At 46.3% G+C, this 7,902-nt stretch overlaps 1 pseudogene; it reads right to left on the reverse strand.

Annotated features, from left to right (window-relative positions):
* Nucleotides 1–294: 294 nt before the first annotated feature.
* On the reverse strand, nucleotides 295–1,032 carry LOC125355421 (annotated as a pseudogene).
* Between the last annotated feature and the right edge of the window lie 6,870 nt (nucleotides 1,033–7,902).

Here is a 7,902-nt window from a genome sequence, read left to right on the forward strand (position 1 = left end):
TCCACTTCTAGCTCTTTTTTTTCAATTGATAACTTCTTTATTCTGGAAAAGCAAATCAAATTTATATTCATATAAACACTGACATTACAAAGTACAGGGAATGGGGGAATGGATGAGGAAACAAAACCCTCTATAAATCTTGTTAATACTGTTTTACCCAACAAGACCAAAATGCTTTGTTCCATACTTAATTACTAATATAATAAGCCACAGATAAAATCTTCTCTGGAAGATACACTGCTCCTCTTTGAGACGGCAGGGAAAAGAACCCAGAAGAGGAGTAGGGGACTTTATTCTTTTGGCAGATCATCTCAGTCATTATAGATATTGCTGCACTGTTAATAAAAAATATATGCTTCTCTGTGAAGCATTTTTTTTTAATCCAAGGATGAGATGGCTGAGGTCTCAGCTCAACTATCTCCAAATACATTGTTGCCCATTTCCTGACTTTTCTGTCTGTTATTTCTTGGTTGTTTTCCGGATCAATGCCACTCTCTGTTTATGAGCTTCTGTGGTACAGCTTTTTTGTAGGGTCGGATTTCTTCAGAGCCAAATCCTGGGATCCACATGTTCCCCTGGCGTTGTACATGCAGCTGGACATCCTTCACCTCCAGGGTCCTTGACTTGCGATGCAGTGCGAGCTGTCAGGCTGCGGTCACCACACTCTCAATAAAATCATCAGCGAGCTGCAGCAGCATCTCCATATCTTCATCCAGCTGCTCATTAGGATCCACTTCTCTTACCAAGTCCTGTCACTTTTTCTTGGTCAATACCTGGTTGTTTTCAGGGCTAAGACACCCCCCAGTCCCAGGAATGCCTGGTATCTTTACCACCGTAGTAGTGCTATTGGCCATGGAGCCTTGTGGAGGGGTGCTGACTGGTTCCGGTTTTATGGATGAGAAATTGGGAAAGGTTGATTAGGGCTGAGGGGCCAAACTGGTTCATAATCTGCCAAGCTTTGGACTTCAGCTCATAGAGCTTATCAAGATCCTGTTTCTTTTTGGAGCTGTGAGGACCAAGGCCAATCAAAGGCAGCAGCATCTATCTCCCCATGTGAAGCTTTCCTCTCAGCAGGTCAGATTGCTCAGCCTTCCCGAGTACTTCCTCAGTTCTTTCTTTCATTCCAAAGTTTTGTTTTGTTTGATTTTCTTGTGGTTCTTGGGATTGGACTCAAGGCCTGTGAACTATATCACCTGAGTCTTGCTTGCTTCAGGTGGTATAGTTTGTTGTTGTTTTTGTTTTGTTTTGGTTTTTGCCAGTCTTGGGACTTGAACTCAGGGCCTGAGCACTGTCCCTGGCTTCTTTTTGCTCAAGACTAGCACTCTACCACTTAAGCCACAGTGCCACTTCCGGCTTTTTCTATATATGTGGTACTGAGGAATCGAACGCATGGCTTCATGTATATGAGGCGAGCACTTTACCACTAGGCCATATTCCCAGCCCCTGTTGTTCTTGTTGTTGGTGGTTTTTTTCAGTTCTTTTTTCTTCAAATAGGGTTCCTCACTTTTGACCAGGCTAGCATTGAATCTCAGTCCTCCTATCTCCACCTCCTGAGTAGCTGGGTTACAAGCGTGAGTCCCAATAACCAGTGGCTCCTCCACATTTCAACCTATAACTCTGCTGGGCAAATTTCACACTAAAGGAACTTGGAATTAGAAGGCCTGTAATTAGCTAAAAAGAAGATTAAGATCTGAGGATTGTGGTTCAAAGCTATCCTACGCAGAAAAGTCCTCAAGACTCTATATCAAATTAAATAGGAAAAAGCTAGGCTGTAGACATGGCCCAAATGGTAAAGCACCAGCCAAGCAAGTAAGCCATGTGGGTAAGCATGAAGCCCTGAGTTCAAGCCCTAAGGAGAAGGAAGAGGAGAGTGAAGAATAAGAGGGGGAAGAGAAGGAGAAGGAGCACAACAATGTTCATCGCAGCACAATTTGTCATAGCTAGAATCTGGAACCAACCCAGATGCCCCTCAGTAGATGAATGGATCAGGAAAATGTGGTACATATACACAATGGAATTTTATGCCTCTATCAGAAAGAATGACATTGCCCCATTTGTAAGGAAATGGAAGGACTTGGAAAAAATTATACTAAGTGAAGTGAGCCAGATCCAAAGCAACATGGACTCTATGGTCTCCCTTATATGGAATAATTAGCACAGGTTTATGTCAGGGATGGCTATACCTTTAAGACCTGGGACTGCATGGCTATTATCCACTCCTACCTCCCCCCCACCCCCCGCATGGTCCGGAACCAGAAAGTCGGCCCAAACCAGCCCCGCCTCTCGTCTTGGAGCACATGTCTCATAATGGTGCCGGCCTGAGCCCAGGGGGGGCAGTCCTGGGGGGACTGTGATCTCTGCCTCTGCAGGAAGTTCCGTGACATCACCATGATGGACAATTCATCAGCCAATCTTTAATACCCAGTTAGTCCCTCCTCTTCCTGCCTCCATTACTGTTATATAAACCCCTCACATGAATAAAACTTCAGAAGCTCTTGAAGCTTACTCCGAGATGCCCATGCATACCTGGCCTCCTTGGCAAGTAAGGGAGGAGGGAGGGCATACTCATGGCCACACCCAGTCCGAGCTTACTTGTGGCCCTCACTCCCTCATTACTTCCTACTGAGCACGCTTTGGCTTCTGCAGGAGGGAGACAAAGCCGAGTGCTCTTTCATAGTTTGGGATTCGGGCATTTCCCCGGGGAGGGGGAAAAGGGGGTCCCAGAGACCCCAACATCTGGCGCCCAATGTGGGGCGGGAACGCACAGCTAGGAATTTCGGAGTTCAGCAACCCCACAGATTGCGTTTAGTGATTGTGTTTAGAGGAGAGGGTCCCCACCAGGATTGGGCAAATGCATAGAGAGGAAACAGGAATGGGCTTGCGGGGCTTCGCGAGTCCTGGGACGCGGCAATGGAAAGAGTTGTCCCGCCATGGCGGTTTTGCGCCAGGCGCGGGGAGGGGGGGGGGGAGGGGGGAGTTCCCGCAAAGACACAGCAGAGGTGCACTGGGAATGGCGGCGATGCCAGCAACTGGGGTGCCTGGAGCGGGTGCCGCCATGTCGCCCGGGAGCCCCTGCCCACCTGGTGTTTCCAGGTCCGGATCTGCAAACGGGTCGCGGGGCATGCCCCAAGAGCAATTGGGCTCCACGCGGCCACGGGCTGGGGACCCCACTTGGGTTCACAAGCGGCGGCGAGCTCCTGACTCTGGGGACAGGGAGGCAGCGGTGATTGCATGCTTCGGGCGCCCGGGGTGGTTCGCCCCGCGCTGGCCCCCTCCCTTCCCTTTCCGTTTCTGAGGCTGCCAGCGAGGATGAGCAGGGACTCAAGAGACAGGCAGACTTCCAGCGACTGCAGCTGGGCGGGGCTAGCACCTGCGTCTGTGAGAAACCCCCCTGCTGTGCTTCCCTGCACAGTTTTTTTTCTCTCTATTAAACTTGCAGCTACAGGCAGGAAAAGCCTCAAATTATAAACTAAAACGGAATATTAAAAAGGGAAACAAAGAGTTTAATACAGCAATAAGTAATTTGGTTGGATTTCCTATAATTACCAGTTCAAAGATACCAAAAACTGGAGGAGTTTTTTCTTGATGGATGGAAAAGTTTTCTTATCTGGTGTGATTTAAAAACAATTGTCATGTTGGGAGTCACAGATTTGTCTTGGGATTGGGTGACTAGGAGAGGTTTCCTTTTTGTTTTTTATCAACCACATGGTTCTATTATGGGCAAATTAATACCATTTGCCACTGGAATTCCAGAAAACTTAAATGGCCAATCAAAAAAGCAATTTTAAGAGCGCTCAGGGTTCAAATGTGTGTCTGTGTGTCTGTATGTCTGTCTGGTAAAATCTAAAAGCAGAACAAAATAGGTTTTCAGCTCAATGTTTGGGTGCAAGCAAATATGTCTAAGAGAAACTCCATAAGGTTCAAATATGCAGCATGTGATATAAGTACAGTGATGTAAAACCAGTGTGTTATTCTTTATATTCAGTGTGTTAAAAGTCAAGTGTATGTCTAGTCCTGACAATTCTTTGGCATAAATTAAGATTTTACCTTCCCATTTTTCTCTCCTGTGTTCTCATAAACTCTCAAGTTCAAGAAACTGGAATTGTTTCATACAAATGTGACTAGAAACCTAAATTTTCCTAACCCAACATTAAATATTTTGCTTCCTATGATGCAGGTCCAATGCGTGTGCTAGCTGTCTGTTCCCAAGCTGCCTGATTTCACTACTAACGATTCCTTGGTCTCTCTCTCTCTCTCTCTCTCTCTCTCTCTCTCTCTCTCGCATTGGAAACTGCTTCAACAATTTATGAGTCTTGTGAGGATTTGGATAGTCCTATCATAACAGTTACTCCAGGTTAAATCGTTACAGTTATGGTGGTGGCCACAGAGATACCCACGTGGATTGTGTAATTAAGAAAATCCTTTTACGCTGCTTAAACCAGAAGGGCATCAGCCTACAAAAGCCAGAAATGCTGGGGGGATTTCAAATATCAACCAGTCTGTATAGAAATTTTGCAGGCAACTCAAAACGAGATGTGACAGTCTATCCAGAGATGCCACTGCAGCCTTGCCCAGATCTCTCCATCGCATGGCATGGAACCTGCCAATTAGGGATGAAAGACGCAGCCACTGCTAAAACTGAAAATTCCACACTGCTTTAGCCTTTTGCCCCCGGTTGTCATTTATCTGTGTTCTCTTTCTCCTGCCAGTAAGATTAAATGGTGTGATTCAGGTTGATGGCACATAGATCTCATGTTTTCTAAGTGTTACAGCAAAACCTTAACAAGCAGGTTTGGTCAGCTCTCAACAAGTTACAAATGGATTATCTCTGTTGTTTTCCTTGTTGCTCAATTGGAGATAAAAGGGGCTTGTATGACTAAGACTCCCTGGATACAATTCAAAGCCAGCCCAGGCAGAAAGAAAAAATCTCTCTAAAACTCAATCTCCCAGTTAACCAGCAAAGAGCCAGATTGAGAGCTTGGCTCAAGAGAACCAGCATAATTCTGAAAGCAGCACCGTGGCTCAAGTGGTAGAGCACTAGCCTCGAACAGAAGTGCTCAGGGACAGTACTCAGACCCCGAGTTCAAAACCCATAAATGCGGATGGGAGGATGCCATCCCAGCAACAAGCGCTGGAAGTCCTGGGACTTAGCCAGTCCAGGAGACGGGAATGTGGAATGGAGTGAGAGGAGAATGGTGTCATATCCTAAACGGAGCTTCCTTGTCTCCCCCTTTCAAAACAGATCAGAGCCGGGAAATCGAGAGAGGTAGTACCTGTCCATTTTCCTTTTTTTCTGCCAGTTGTATGTATGTATATATATATATATGTATATATATATATTTTGCCTCTGACTGCCTACGCCAAACCGGTTTTCTATCACTAAACACTTCTTTCAGTCATTTCTCCTTACCTGTTCATTTTACAATTGGGTTTATGCTCCAAATGGAACTTTTCTGGCTTATGTCCAGGATATATTTTATGTCATTCATGCCAACCAGCTCTGAGAACTTGTCAATACTTTGCCTGACCTTTTCAAAAGTCTCTTTTGACAGAATAAAATCTCTTGCTGAGATCACCACCTGGGAATTTGCCATTCACAGCCATCACCCTAACACAGACCTGAACCCTGGAGGCCCCAGCCCTGGAAACTTCTGGGTATGCTCAAGATGCAGGAGTTAGCCAGAGGAGACCATAGCACTCTCTGGCCCTAGTGACCATTCTCGTGGTAATGATGGGAACTTTTGCCAGCCACACTGGACAGTGCCAGGCTGACCAGGGGCCCTTGATTACGTTGCCCCCTTTCAGCAGGAAGTAGCTACAGAAGAAGAGACTCCACCCATACTTCCTGCCTGGTGCTTGCCGGTGCCATAATTTTAAAAAACAAAAGAGGGGGGCGGGCTGGGGATATAGCCTAGTGGCAAGAGTGCCTGCCTCGGATACACGAGGCCCTAGGTTCGATTCCCCAGCACCACATATACAGAAAACAGCCAGAAGCGGCGCTGTGGCTCAAGTGGAGGAGTGCTAGCCTTGAGCGGGAAGAAGCCAGGGACAGTGCTCAGGCCCTGAGTCCAAGGCCCAGGACTGGCCAAAAAAAAAAAAAAAAAAAAAGAGGGGGGGAGCCCCCAGGATTAATTAAGAATATTTATGCTTATAGGTAGCCCCCAAGATTAATTAAGAATAGTTATGCTTATATTAAATATCAAAAAAATTTCAATCATCCCAAATCAGTGTGGGATGGAGCACTGTATGTGTTTTTCCAGATTGGAAAACTAAACCCAGAGCACTTGCTCTGGAGAAATGTCTTGTTGCTTTCTCTAGGAAAACAAGGACCATGTTGGACTTCTTCTGCCCTTCCATGGGAATATGGAAAGCCTGACTGCATACGGCAGGAGGCCGGTAGAAGGCAACCAAGCTTCCTTTCCTTGTTTGCTTTCTGGATTCTTTCTTGAGCATCTCATGGCACAATTTTTTGCCGTGATGACATTGCCCACGGCTTTGCACAGGGACTAAAATAGGGAGTTGCACTGTTTCTCCCTTGCCTTTCACCCTGTTGTTAGGGAGCCCCATTGGAGGGAAATAGGAGCTGAGGGTTTTGACACTCAACCCCAATGTTTCATGATAGAAATGTTTTGAAAAAAGTAAGCGCAAAGGTTTAGCACCTTCGCTTCAATATTTATAAAGAAAAGGAAATGTTTTACTAATCACTTATGTTTAAGTTACCAGCTACTGTGAACTACCAGAGATGCCAAAGCTTCAACCTGCTTCTACCTCACTGCCAAAAGAGGGAGGATGCCTGCATTATTTTGAGTGGCATGGAAACAGACTAAAGACTCCAACTTTTCTGGACTTGGACTGCCTTATGCCTACATATGTGCTATATGTTTACAGCATCCCCTGCTCATTTAAAAAGCAAAAAGGGGCAGATGTTGGGGATTCACGCTGCCCTTCCCCCAGCCCTGGAGCAGTGTGGGAGGAAACCCCTCCCACCTTCCGGCCTCAACTGGAAGAGAAGCAAGCGGTCCCCGCCTCTCTCGGTTCGGCCATGTGTCTAATGGTGGAGGCCTGGCCCTTGGGGGATTGTGGTCCCCACCCACAGAGGAAGTTCCATGACATCACCTGATGGGCAGCCCAGTTCAGCCAATTAGCTAGTCACCCCAAGTCCCTCCTCTTCTGCCTTTGTCACCGTAATAAATTCTTCTGCCCACCCCCTGGGTGGGTGAGACCAGTTCAATCCTCAGACTGTCTCCCAGAGCCTTCCTTTCTGCGCCAACCTCTGACACATGAGAGGGGACGGGGTGGGGGGGGAGGTTTTCGGCAACTCTCTTCTCAGCTAAATGCAATCCACAAAAGCACGCTTTGCCTTCTGCAGGAGGGAGACAAAGCAAAGTGCTCTTTCATAGTTTTGGATTCGGGCATTTCCCCTGGGAGATAGGGGGAAAAGGGGTCCCAGAGACCCCAACAGGCTGGGTGCTGGTGACTCACACTTGTAATCTTAGATGCTAAGCTACTCAGGAGGCTAACATCTGAAGATCACAGATAAAAGCCAGCCCAGGCAAGAAAGCCCATGAGACTCATATCTCCAATTAACTAGCAAAAGGAAAGAAAAGCCAGAAGTAGATCTGTGGCTCAAGTGGTGGAGTGCTAACTTTGTGCAAAAAAATCTCAGGAACAGCACCCAAGCCCTGAGTCCTAGCCCTAGGACTGGCACAAAAAATACATACATACAGACAGACAGACAGACAGACATAAAATTAAAACTCTTAGAAAGAAAAGGCAATTTAAAATTTCTTACTAATTTTTTATTTTCTTAAAAAAAACACAATATATAATTGGAGATAGTAATGTAGCTAAAAGAGATCCCTCACATTTGCATATTTGAGATCAAATTAGTAGTGCTCTAGT

Source organism: Perognathus longimembris, chromosome 7 (genome assembly GCF_023159225.1).
Source record: "Perognathus longimembris pacificus isolate PPM17 chromosome 7, ASM2315922v1, whole genome shotgun sequence".
Classification (NCBI taxonomy): domain Eukaryota; kingdom Metazoa; phylum Chordata; class Mammalia; order Rodentia; family Heteromyidae; genus Perognathus; species Perognathus longimembris.